The 13,637-nt window shown below is 44.8% G+C and overlaps 1 protein-coding gene across 1 annotated transcript in view; it reads left to right on the top strand.

Annotated features, from left to right (window-relative positions):
• Positions 1–1,699: 1,699 nt before the first annotated feature.
• The window catches only part of LOC147111442 (DNA dC->dU-editing enzyme APOBEC-3C-like), a 158,192-nt gene continuing 146,254 nt past the window's right edge, over positions 1,700–13,637 (top strand). The window contains exon 1 of the mRNA XM_085998439.1: positions 1,700–1,838. The gene's annotated coding sequence lies outside the window, so the exon portion shown is untranslated. The remainder of the gene's footprint in view (positions 1,839–13,637) is intronic.

Genomic DNA, 13,637 nt, shown 5'->3' with positions numbered 1-13,637 from the left:
GGCCAATTCATTAAATATATTCAAGAAGGAGTTAGATATATTTCTTAAGGCTAAAGGGATCAAGCAGGGACAGGGTACTGAATTTGGATGATCAGCCATGATCGCATTGAATGGCGGAGCAGGCTCAAGGGGCCGAATGGCCTACTCCTGCTCCTATCTTCTATGTTTCTATCATGACAGGTGACCAAAAGCTTGGTCGAAGTGGTAGGTTTTAAGCAGCGTCTTTAAAGAGGAGAGGCAGGGGGAGAGGTTTAGGGACGGAATTTCAGAGCTCTGGACCTAGGCAGCTGAAGGTACGGCCGCCGAAGATGATGCGATGAAAATCGGGGAAGCGCAAGAATTGCAGCCCCTAAACTGTAGGAAAGCAAAATTAATAGTAATATAATGAGAGCAATGAAGTCCAGTGCGATTGCCTGCAACCCAGCTCGAATCCCTTGGCAGCCAGAAGAGCTGTTTCTCAAATCTAGCACCCATGTCTCTATGGCCGTAATCTGAGCATTAGTAAATGAAAGAAAGACAGACTTGCATTTATATAGCGCCTTTCACGACCTTAGGACGACCCAAGCACTTTACAGCCAATGAAGTACTTTTGAAGTGTAGTCACTGTTGTAATGTAGGAAACGCGGCTGCCATCTTAAAGCAGGTTGGTAATTATAGGATCTAGTCACACTATAATGTTTATATAATGAAATGCTTTACTGTCATTCCACCCTCTTATATAAAAATAGTTAGCTGGAAAATTAAATATCAGGATTACAAACTTGATGGATTTCCAGCTCCTGCTTGTTCTTAACCAAAACCATCAGGTTGTAAAAAGTTAAATGTAGTCTAAAATGTCCAAAAATAATTGCAATTGTGGTGTGACTGCTGGAAAACATTGTTTCACTCCTGGGACATAAAGCTAGGCTGACACTCCCAGTGCGGTGCTGAGGGAGTGCTGCACTGTTGGAGGTGCCGTCTTTCGGATGAGACATTAAACCGAGGCCCTGTCTGCTCTCTCGTGGACGTAAAAGATCCCACGGCACTATTTCGAAGAAGAGCAGGGGAGTTCTCCCCGGTGTCCTGGCCAATATTTATCCCTCAATCAACATCACTAAAACAGATTATCTGATCATTATCACATTGCTGTTTGTGGGAGCTTGCTGTGCGCAAATTGGCTGCTGCATTTCCTACATTACAACAGTGACTCCACTTCAAAAGTGCTTCATTGACTGCAAAGCGCTTTGAGACGTCCGGTGGTCATGAAAGGCGCTGTATAAATGGAAGTCTTTCTTATAGTAGCTAGTTATAATTAAATGAATTTTGCTGCAGAAAGGAATTACTCTGTTGGACCATGTGCAGCCCTATTGCTTCTAAGGTGCTTGCATTTGTTGCACAGGATTGACATGGAGAGAAGGGAGCGAGCAAGTTTTAACAAGAGAATCCCCATGGTGCGTGAAAGTATCAGCAATTTGTTTCAAGCACTATTACTGCAGCTATTTAAAAAAGCTACATCTCTGACCCCTAGTGTTGTCCCATGGTATTATCCAGTGACGCAGGCACTGGCTCAGAATTTGCTGGAGCGCTAACTCTGGCTTGACGTATTCCTGGAGATTTGATCACGTGACATTTTGACCACATGGTATTCGATCACGTGGCACCACTCCTGTGATGCTTGATCACATGACATTTGATCACATGACATTTTCCCACTGTTTGTAAACATTACTGCATTTACTTTAGTTGAGTGTCTATCACCAAGCTCCCGAATAAAATATCTGGCTTTTTGTTTTGTAGTGAGCTGAATAACATAATTTCTAAATCAAAGACCGAACACGAAACAATAGAAAGCATTATGGGTAAGTAATGTTTAAATGAAAGCTACTTCTGTGATGTTTCTACAGTATCGACTGCAATGAGAAACAGCCAAGTAAATTCCACGGATTCCTCTTGCATGGACTCCTGTGCTGTAAGTTTCTGTAACGTGATCCTGCAAGCACAGTACAAGTCGGCCATTTTGATCATTTTACAGAGCAGCTAACAAAAAGTGTGATTTCTGAAGGTAACTGGGGCAACCGTCAAACCCAGAATGCTGGTCAGTTTACAAAGTGCAGGTGGACCACATTATTGAAGAGCTGAACAGCGCAGACCAGCGGATCCCCCCGCTATCTGTAAATTATAGCAAAATATCAAAACTCTGACTGTGACCATAGCCCTGCTTAAACATTGACCGGACACGGGGTGGTGGGGGGGGCAATTAAGGTGGTTAAGAAGGCATACGGGATACTTTCCTTTATTAGCCGAGGCATAGAATATAAGAATATATATAGAATATAAGAGCAGGGAGGTTATGCTAGAACCGTATAAAACACGAGTTAGGCAACAGCTAGAGTACTGCGTGCAGTTCTGGTCACCACATTACAGATGTGATTGCACTAGAGAGGGTACAGAGGAGATTTACGAGGATGTTGCCTGGGCTGGAGAATTTTAGCTATGAGGAAAGATTGGATAGGCTGAGGTTGTTTTCTTTGGAACAGAGGAGACTGAGGGAAGATTTAATTGAGGTGTTTAAAATTATGAGGGGCCCAGATAGAGTGGATAGGAAGGACCTATTTCCCTTAGCAGAGGTCAATAGCCAGGGGGCATAGATTTAAAGTAATTGGTAGAAGGATTAGAGGGGAGCTGAGGAGAACTTTTTTCACCCAGAGGGTGGTGGGGGTCTGGAACTCACTGCCTGAAGGGATGGGAGAGGCAGAAACCCTCATCACATTTAAAAAGTACTTGGATGTGCCCTTGAAGTGCCGTAACCTACAGGGCTACGGACCGAGAGCTGGAAAGTGGATTAGCGTGGATAGCTCTTTTTCAGTAGGCGCAGACACAATGGGCCGAATGGCCTCCTGTGCCGTAAATTTCTATGATTCTATTGTGAGGCTGTGCTCCCGTCCTGGAGCCTTGCTCGGGGCAAGCACACATTTACAAACCGGGGCTTCCATGTTGGAGCCCTGTCTCTGCTACTAAACTCAACGCCAGTGAGCACAGCCCCAGGAAATTACACCCAAAATTTCACGTAATTCTGGGAAAATAAGCCATCAGTGGGATGATTAAATCCGGAATTTAACAGGTTTTTGCATTTTAACCAGATAGTAACAGCAGATGCTTCAAGCGCTTGATGTTAACAGGAGAGGCTGAGAGGAGAAGGTGAGCAGCTGATTAATCAGCTGTTGAACCTGTCCATCGGCACTGAGCAATGTTACACATGGGGAATGAACCGCAATGATCAGTTGATTAGAGTGGTCAGTCGATCACTATAACTGGATTCTGCTGCAATTGAAATCTTCCAGCGGTTGGATCTTTGAAACTGGGCCTGGTCCCTCCAGAGACTCAGTTTCAGAGTTGGGCACAGGGTGTTATAGAATCATCGAATGATACAACACAGGAGGAGGTCGTTAGGCCCATCGTGCCTGTGCCAGCTCTTTGAAAGAGCTCCCCAATTAGTCCCACTTCCCGTGCTCCTTTCCCCGTAGCCCTGCAAATCTTTCCCTTTCAAGTCTGTATCCAATTCCCTTTTGAAATTTATTGTTGAACCTGCTTCCACTGCCCTTTCAAGCAGCGCACTCCAGATCACAGCAACTCGCTGCGTCAAAAAAAAACGGCTGGTGAAAGATTTATGGTGCTCAGGACCTAATGAGATCCTTCAGAAAAATAGACCCATCTCACTACCCATCTTTGCTATTAACTTTACTGGTCCACCCCAGCCGTGATTCTCCGTGACCTTGGCACCTGAAATGAAGGAGCGGTCCAACAGTTCATTGTAGTGTGAAGGGTGAGCAGAGAACATAAGATGTAGGAGCAGGAGTAGTTAATTTGGCCCCTCGAGCCTGCTCCGCCATTCAATGAGATCATGGCTGATCTGATCTTGGGCTCGGCTCCACTTCCCTGCCCGCTCCCCATAACCCTCGACTCCCTTACCTTTCAAAAATCTGTCTATCTCCACCTTAAATATATTCAATGACTCTGCCTCCACAGCTCTCTGGGGAAGAGAATTCCAAAGATTCACAACCCTCTGAGAGAAGAAATTCCTCCTCATCTCTGTTTTAAATGGGCGACCCCTTATTCTGAAACTATGCCCCCAGTTCTAGATTCCCCCATGAGGGGAAACATCCACCCTGCATCTACCCTGTCAAGCCCCTTCAGAATCTTATACATTTCAATAAGATCCCCTCTCATTCTTCTAAACTCCAATGAGTATAGGCTCAACCTTTCTTCATAAGAGAAGGAAGCGGTTGGTGATGGCAGCAGCGGTTTATCCTGCAGATTGTGTGTGGGATGAGGAACAAAGGGAGGATTAAGGGTGCGAAGAAACCCAGCGGGATGCCTCCTCCAGTGTTTCTACTCGCCTTGGCCGTGACTCTCTCCCTGCACCGTGATGGGCAGCACCTTTTCTTCTCCAGGGAGAGTGTGTGCAGGTGGGCTCGACCTCCTGCCGCATAGCTGTGCCCGACCTTCTCCTTCGGGGCGTGGCTCAGTGGGCAGCACTCTCGCTTCTGAGTCGGAAGGTTGTGGGTTCAAGTCCGACTCCAGAGACTTGCATCGAATATGCAGCACAGGAACAGGCCATTCGACCCAACTAGTCTGTGCTAGTGTTTATGCTCCACACGAGTCTCCTCCTGTTCCATCTGCCTCATCCCAACCCTCTCAGCGCATCTTTCTATTCCCTTTTATCTCATGCACTCGTCTAGTTTCCTTTGGAAAACATCTCTGCTATTCGCCTCAACCACTTCCTGTGGTAGCGAGTTCCACATTCTAACCACTCTCTGGGTAAAGAAATTTCTCCTTATTTCCCGACTGGATTTATTAGTAGCTACCTTGTATTTAAGGCCCCTGGTTTTGGATGTTCCCACAAGTGGAAACATTCTCTCCACATCTACCCTGTCCAACCCATTCATAATTTTAAAGAATTTTATCAGGTCACCTTGAAGTCTCTTTTCTAAAGGAAAAAGCCCCAACCTCTTCAATCCTGCTCGATAGCTGTAATTTCTCGGTTCTGGTACTATCCCTGTAAATTATTTTACACTTTCTCCAGTGCTTCTATTAGGGTTGCAAAATTCTGGGAATTTTTAAAAGAGGAAACTTTCCATGGGAATTTTCATGAATTTTGGGAATTTTGAATTTTTTTGCACACTGATGGTTTTTGTCTCTGAACCTTATATTATCTTTGTCGTCAAAATAGACATACTGTTCTATACAAATAAAAACAGGCTTTCAAAACTTTATTTAGGTTATAATTTTGAACTTTATTGAACCCCCACAAAAAAGACCCATCTAAAATAAAATAAAAAGAGCGTCAGCTTATTTAGCTCGTAATTTGTCCCTTTGAGTCTTCTACTCCTCATTGCTTCTCCTGATTCTCTGACTCTGGCTCTGACGTGTCCATTTCCTCCTCTGTGTCACTGTCTAGCTGTGTGGTGGACACTTCTGTATCTGGCTCAATAAGTTGTAGGTTCGCCCGGATAGCCACCAGTTTCTCCACTCTCTTGTTAGTCAGCCTGTTGCGCACCTTTGTATGCGTATTCCCAAAAAGTGACCAGTTTCGTTCCGAGGCCGCTGATGAAGGTGGGATTTGGAGTATCACCGATGCAATAGGTGACAGGGCCTCAGATGCACAAAGTCCCTTCCACCAGGTATGTGCACTGATATGCTTGCATGATTCCCATATCCCGTCCCCATTCCAAAGACCTTGCTTGGTAGAGAACTTTGCCAGACTTCCCAGAACTTTGCCCACATCCAGATTGAGATGGTGTGAGAGGGTAGAAATCACACTGTAAGCGCTGTTGATCTGTTCTCCAGAAAGTATTGGTCTCCCAACATGCTTTGGGTCCAGCATGTATGCTGCAGCATGAATCGGCTTGACACAAAATTCTTGATGCGTCTGTATGAATTGAACAATTGCCTTCTCCTCTGCTTTGAGCGGCAGGGATGTGGGTAGGGCAATGCTGATTTGTTCTTTTAAATCAGCAAAAAGCCTGAGAACATCTGACAAGGCAGCGTCATCTCCTTCAATCTGAGCAATTGCAGATGCTACTGGTGAGAGTAGTTGCAGCAGGCGGTTAAGAAGGCAAATGGTATGTTGGCCTTCGTAGCGAGAGGGTTTGAGTACAGGAACAAGGATGTCTTGCTGCAGTTGTACCACATCTTGAGTATTGTGTGCAGTTTTGGTCGCCTTATCTGAGGAAGGATGTTCTTGCCATGGAAGGAGTGCAGCGAAGATTCACCAGGCTGATACCTGGGATGGCGGGAATGACGTATGAGGAAAGATTGGGTCGATTGGGCTTGTACTCGCTGGAGTTTAGAAGAATGAGAGGGGATTTCAGATTTTCATTGAAACTTATAAAATTCTAACAGGACTGGACAGACTAGATGCAGGAAGGCTGTTCCCGATGGTCGGGGAGTCCAGAACCAGGGGTCACAGTCTAAGGATAAGGGGTAAGCCATTTAGGACAGAGATGAGGAGGAATTTCTTCACCCAGAGAGTGGCGAACCTGTGGAATTCTCTACCAAAGAAGGCAGTAGAGGCCAATTCATTAAATGTATTCAAGAAGGAGTTGGATATATTTCTTACGGCTAAAGGGATCAAGGGATATGGAGAGAAGGCAGGAACAGGGTACTGAATTTGGATGATCAGCCATGATCTCATTAAATGGCGGACAGGCTCGAGGGGCCGAATGGCCTACTCCTGCTCCTATCTTCTATGTTTCTATGTTAACCACTCTCTCCCAAAACACATCATCCAGCAGTATTTTCTTGATGGTGATTTCTATATCCCCAGACTGGGATATTGCCATTTCTTGCAGCGACTCCTTACCCTCCAGAAGGCTGTTGTACATTATGACAACGCCACCCCATCTAGTGTTGCTGGGCAGCTTCGGTGAGGTGTTCTTGTACTTTGTCGTTTGCTTGGAGTTGTAGGTTGCTGCAACTACCTGTTTTCCCCTGACATACTTAACAACTTGCTTGGCTCTCTTGTACAGTGTTTCCATGGTTCTCAAACCCATGATGTCCTTGAGCAGGTTGCGTCCATGAGCTGCGCACCCAATAGACGTAATATGAGGGTAGGCCTCCTCCACTTGAGCCCAAGCAGCCTTCATATTCACAGCATTGTCAGTAACTACTGCAAAGACCGTTTGTGATCCAAGATCGTTGATGACCGCTTTCAGCTCATCAGCAATGTATGTGCCTGTGTGTCTGTGCTCTTGAAGAACACTGGGAGAGGAGTGGAGATGATGTAGTTTATGATGCCCTCCCCTCGTACATTTGACCACCCATCTCAGATAACCGCAACACAGTCTGCCATCTCTATTGTTTCTTTGAGCTTTCCTTGGACTCTGTTATACTCAGCCTCCAGCAAATAAGTAGACAAAGCATGTCTGGTGGGAGGACAGTATGCAGGGCGAATAACATTGAAAAATCTCTTCCAGTACACATTGGCTGTGAGCATGAGGGGTGAGCCTGTCGCATATACAGCTCGAGCAAGGCACTCATCTGCATTCTTCTGGCTATGGTTATCTATTGTATCAAAGAACCTTCCAAGTGGGCCAGGAGTTGCTGATGATAAGGAGCCTGATGCTGAATGTGAACCATCATCTTCTTGAATGGAAGCAGAGGAACTCTGGGCTGACTGCTGTGAGCTTTGAGTGAAGTTGTTGCATTTGGATAAATGCTGCTGCATCTTTGTGGCATTCTTTACATATGGCTTTGTACAGTGTTTGCACATGTACACAGTCTTTCCATCTTTAATGCCTGGGGTAAAATGCTTCCACACATCCGACGGTAAACGTGGCATTATTCTATGCAGAGAAATAAAGGGCATTCGTCTCTGTGTCGAACTGCGGTCGATCAGCACGATTGCAACAGGGTGAGTAAATTTTTCCTGATGCTCCATGTGATGGAAGCATAACCTGTGCACGCACGACGCTACATCACCAATAGAGGGAGCTAATCGCTCATCCACCCATACAACCAATCAGGACACATTTGTTCACAGTCACACACAAAACTTGTAATTATTAAAACAAGCCAAGTAAGAAGATAAACATATTGATTAAGAAATTCCTTAATAATTAAGATTCCATCTCTGTTAGTAATTTTAAGAGAGGATCTTTGAAAAATAATGAAAGAAATACAAAAAAAAAACAATATTATGCTAGCATGTGCTTTTTTGGGCAAAATTCCCAAGCTAAACTTCCCGTGGAAAATTTCTGGAAATTTACTGGAAACTTTCCACCCCTTTGCAACCCTAGCTTCTATGTCCTTTTTATAGTATGGAGACCAGAACTGTGTGCAATAGTCTTGAGTGCAGCCTGACCTGACCAGGGTCCTATATAAGTTTAACATAACTTCACTTTGAATTCTATGAGCACAACTTGAGTATAAAACTTGAGCATAAAATCTAGACTGACACTTCCAGGGCAGTACTGTCTGAGGTGTCGTCTTTTAGATGGGATGTTAAACCGAGGCCCCGTCTTCCCTCTCGTAAGATCCCATGGCACTATTTTGAAGAAGAGCAGGGGAATTCACCCCAGTGTCCTGGCCAATATTCATCCCTGTACCAACACCCAAAACTTGACCTGGTCAGAGGTTAGGTATTCTGCGGCGAGTGTCTCACCTCCTGACTCCCCAAAGCCTTTTCACCATCTACAAAGCAGAAGTAAGGAGTGTGATGGAATACTCCCCACTTGCCTAGACAAGTGCAGCTCCAACAACACTCAAGAAGCTCGACACCATCCAGGACAAAGCAGCCCGTTTGACTGGCACCCCATCCACCACCTTAAACATTCACTCCCTCCACCACCAGCGTACCGTGGCTGCAGTGTGTACCATCTACAAGATGCACTGCAGCAACTCACCAAGGCTTCTTCGACAGCACCTCCCAAACCCGCGACCTCTACCACCTAGAAGGACAAGGGCAGCAGATGCATGGGAACACCACCACCTCCAAGCTCCCCTCCAATTCACACACCATCCCGACTTGGAAATATATCGGCGATCCTTCATCGTCGCTGGGTCAAAATCCTGGAACTCCCTCCCTAACAGCACTGTGGGAGCACCTTCACCACACGGACTGCAGCGGTTCAAGAAGGCGGCTCACCACCACCTTCTCAAGGGCGACTAGGGATGGGCAATAAATGCTGGCATTGCCAGCGACGCCCTGATCTCATAAATGAATTTTTAAAAATCAGCGATGTTTGTGGGAGCTTGCTGTGTGCAAACTGATTGCTGCCTTCCCCTACATTACAACTGTGACTACACTTCAAAAAGTACTTCACTGGCTGTAAAGCGCTTTGGGACGTCCTGAGGTTATGAAAGGCGCTATAGAAATGTAGGTTCATTCTTCCTGCAAGGCGTGTGTTAATGACATCCTTGTGAGATGTTTAGAGAATTTACCTGTCGGGATCAAATAGCTGGTGTGCAGTGTGTAAAATGTGAGGTGTGGGGAAGTGATGGTTGCAATAGCGGTGAGTATGAGGAGAAGGAAGGAGAATGAAGTGTGGTGCAGTGATTGTAGGAGAGTGAAAAGAAGCCTATCAGCTTCTTTCCCCATCTCCTTGCTTCATTCTCCCCCAAACCACTCCCCTCTTGGTCCTGCATCCTGTCACAGAATATCTAATAGTTTTTTTTTAAATTTTACTCAAAAACTTGATTCTTCAAAAGAAGTTGTTCTCCTTAGAGCAGGGAAGGTTAAGGGGAGATTTAATAGAGGTGTTCCACATCATGAAGGGTTTTAATAGAGTAAATAAGGAGAAGCTGTTTCCAGTGGCAGGCGGGTCGGTAACCAGAGGACACAGATTTAAGGTAATTGGCAAAAGAACCAGAGGTGAGATGAGACATTTTTTTATGCAGCGAGTTATGATCTGGAATGCACTTCCCAAAAGGGCGGGGGAAGCAGATTCATTATAGTAACTTTCAAAAGGGAATTGGATATGGACTTGAAGGGGAAAAATTCGCAGGGCTGTGGGGAAAGAGCAGGGGGGAGTGGGACTAATTGGAGAGCACATTCAAAGAGCTGGCACAGGCACGATGGGCCGAATGGCCTCCTTCTGCACCGTATCATTCAATGATTCTGGAGTAATATCCTAACATCACACCAGGTCATGTTTGCAAGATTGACTACGTACTCTGTTCTGTGGCTGGAAGTTCAAAAGGCATACTGAATATATTTAAGAAGGAAATAGATAGATTTCTAGACACAAAAGGCATCAAGGGGTATGGGGAGAGAGCGGGAATATGGTATTGAGATAGAGGATCGGCCATGATCATATTGAATGGCGGAGCAGGCTCGAAGGGCCGAATGGCCGACTCCTGCTGCTATTTTTCTATCTGATTTTTGCAAAGAACTGCTGGCTCACAAAATTCTTGCACCAGAAAGTAAACTCATTCAACAATAAAATTAAAGGGAATAAATTTAAAATCAAATTAAATTACTGCTCCAGAGAAAGGTTATAAAACTTACGTTTTGTGAACCTTCCCATGTAATCTGGCAACTCCTAGACTTAAAAAAAAAAGTAAACTTTAACCCACTACAAGAACTTGCATTTATATAGCGCCTTTAACGTAGTAAAACATCCCGCGGCGCTTCACAGGAGCGATTATCAGACAACATTTGACACCGAGCCACATCAGGAGATATTAGGACAGGCGACCAAAAGTTTGGTCAAAGAGGTCGGTTTTAAGGAGCGGCTTAAAGTAGGAGAGAGAGGTAGAGAGGTTTAGGGAGGGAATTCCAGAGCTTGGGGCCCAGGCAGCTGAAGGCGTGGCCGCCAATGATGGGGTGATGGAAATCTGAGGAGGTTAGAGAGATAGGGAGGGGCGAGGCCATGGAGGGTTTAAATAATAGCAGGTATTGTTGATACAGACAGCTGCTGTTGGTATGGAAAAAGACCAAAACAAAGTCGAAAGAGAAACTGTATATATTAAAAGTATATAATTAAATCTAGTTCAAGAATTAAAAATATAGGTGGGAGTGCTTTTAAGGCTATAATCTAACTCTGAGATCCTGGGAGATCTGTTTGTCTAAAGATTGTATTTTTAGAAATTATTTTTGATGTTTTGCTTGGCTTTCATAAAGATTGGTATTTGTCCAGGCTACCCAATCTTGCCTTTTTAATGTGTTATGATGTTTCTTTAGTTCTCTGACAAGTTCATTACCTTGGAGTCACATTCCAGTATCCATTATCCTCGAATGGTGCTGTGGGCTAGATGTGCTGCCCAAACCTCTACAATTTTAGACTGAAGAAGGAGAAAGAGGATAGAATTTGCATTTATATAGTCCAAAGTCCTTCACAGCCAATGAATTGCAAACTTTTAGTTTGGGCTCCATTTCAAAGTGACAGCCCCTTAAATAAGCATATGAACCTAGCAGGGATGCCAACTCTTGCTGGGCGTGATCCTGGAAGTTTGACCACGTGACATCCGTCCGATCACATTACACTTGCCGGCAGTTTGCAAATGTTATTGTAAAGATTGGGTTCCCCTGTAGTTGAGTGTCGTGGTTTTGTGCCAGCAGTTGTTAACGCAAGAAGTTCCAAGAACCAGGGGGCAAAGAAAGTGCACGGGCCCAAACCACGGGCGTGTAGCTCCAAAGTTATGAGGTTCTGGGAAAGAATTAGTTGGAGTGGGAGACAGGGAGACAAGGCTTGCTTTCAGCATAGGGAAGATGCAAGGCAGGCGGAAGACGTGTAGATATATCCGGAATTCAGAAGGAACAAGAAAGTTGACATGGCTATAATAGTATTGATGAAATCGGAAGACAGGAAAGAATGCATTGGAGAATGAGAGGTCAGAGGTGAGACGGAGACTTGTTTCTTGGATCCAGTCTGGGATTGTCAGAAGTGTTGCCATTGGTTAGAGTGGAGAACTGCTGAGGAGAGAAGAATTGTTTGGTATGAGGGCAAGCTTCAGCAATGCAAGCGATGCGAATAATGTGCGAGCGGTGGTTTATGAGTTTTAGATCATTGAGGGTTTGTGTTGATGGGGAAAGTCAACGTCACTCGATGGTGTCTGTTGGTTTCATTGTGTTTTAACTGTGGGTAGTGTCTCTTCCCCCATCCAACTAAACTCCCTCCCCCTGTCACTGAAACGCTTTCTAACAGCGAGGTTGCAATGGTGGCGCGATGCCCTATGTCGGTAAAACGTAATGTGTGTGTACCGTTGCGCTCCGGGATGGCTGTGTGGGACCAGCTGTGTCGGGAAGTAGCCGGGAAAGAACAAACTGTACCGGACCAGCTCGGCTTGCCAACTCTGCGTGGACCTATTCCTGGGGGTTTCATCACATGATCTCCCACCCTGCCCAGTCAAACAGCATTTATTTCTCCAACTTCTATACATTTATAACTAATAAATGAAAGTGTGCAAAGAAAATGAAAAACAAAATGCACCTTTTTTTTAATGCCCCGTGATTTTTTTTTTCTCTCGGGATTACTCGCAGTAGTGGCCTAGTCATGAATCCTCAATTCCGGAAGCCTCCTACCACATGGAGACTGGGTGCCAACTCTGGAGGTTCCATCACACGAGCACCTGTCCGCCCACTCCCACCATCGGTCCCCCAACACATCCATCCTCGCGGTGCCCCGCATTCCCGCGCCAATTGGCAAAGTGAAAAGACTCTTGGTTGCACGAATGGATGCTTCTTGACTGTCAGTGAGACAGCCTTTTTCCCCCATCTCCAACATTGTTATAACTAATAAATTTAAAGTGTTTAACGAAAGTGAAGCACTGTCCCAGAGATTAATCTTCAATTCCTGGAGACTCCAGGACAAGGGTTGGCAACCCTAACATGGAGTGGTTGAAGTGAATAGCATAGATGCATTTAAGGGGAAGCCAGATAAACACATGAAGGAGAAAGGAATAGAAGGATCTGCTGATAGGATGAGATCAAGAAGGGTGGAAGGAGGTTTGTGTGGAGCATAAACACCAGCATGGAGCAGTTGGGTTGGATGGCCTGTTTCTGTGCTGTAAAATTCTATGTAATTTGCAGGCATTATAAATAACAAAGAGCATCTAGAAAGCAAAAATATAATAATGATGAGTAGTCAGCATGGATCTCAAAAGGAAAAGTCTTACTTGAACAACCTAATTTAATTTTTTGAAGAGGTAACAGAGAGAGTAGACAGGGGTAATGCAGTAGATGTAATTTATCTAGATTTTCAAAAGGCCTTCGATAGGGTACCACACAACAGATTAATGAATAAGGTCAGAGCATGCGGAGTCAGGGGACAAGTAGCCAAGGGATCTCGGAGAACAAATACACAAATCACAAAGTAGCTCGCTGGCTTTAAGACAAAAAGCAGAGAGTCGGGGTAAAGGTTAGCTATTCAGAGTGGCAGAAGGTGGGAAGTGCTGGGACCACTGTTGTTCACAATTTATATTAACTATTTAGAATTTGGAATCAAAAACACAATTTCTAAACTTGCAGATGACACTAAATGGGGGTGATAGTTAATACTCAGGCAGACTGCAACAAATGCGAAAACATTCATAAATTTGAACAATGGGCATATAATTGGCAAATGAAATTCAACACATAAATAGTAAGAAAAAAGGGAGGTCACTTATTACTTGGAAAATACGAATCTAAATGGGGTAGAAGAGCCAAGGGATCTTGG

The sequence above is a fragment of the Somniosus microcephalus genome, chromosome 10 (assembly GCF_052327205.1).
Source record: "Somniosus microcephalus isolate GS21.2 chromosome 10, FLI_Smic_1.0, whole genome shotgun sequence".
NCBI classification, from domain to species: Eukaryota; Metazoa; Chordata; class Chondrichthyes; order Squaliformes; family Somniosidae; genus Somniosus; species Somniosus microcephalus.
The sequence above is the reverse complement of the archived record's forward strand: the minus strand, read 5'-3'. Positions and strand labels throughout refer to the sequence as shown.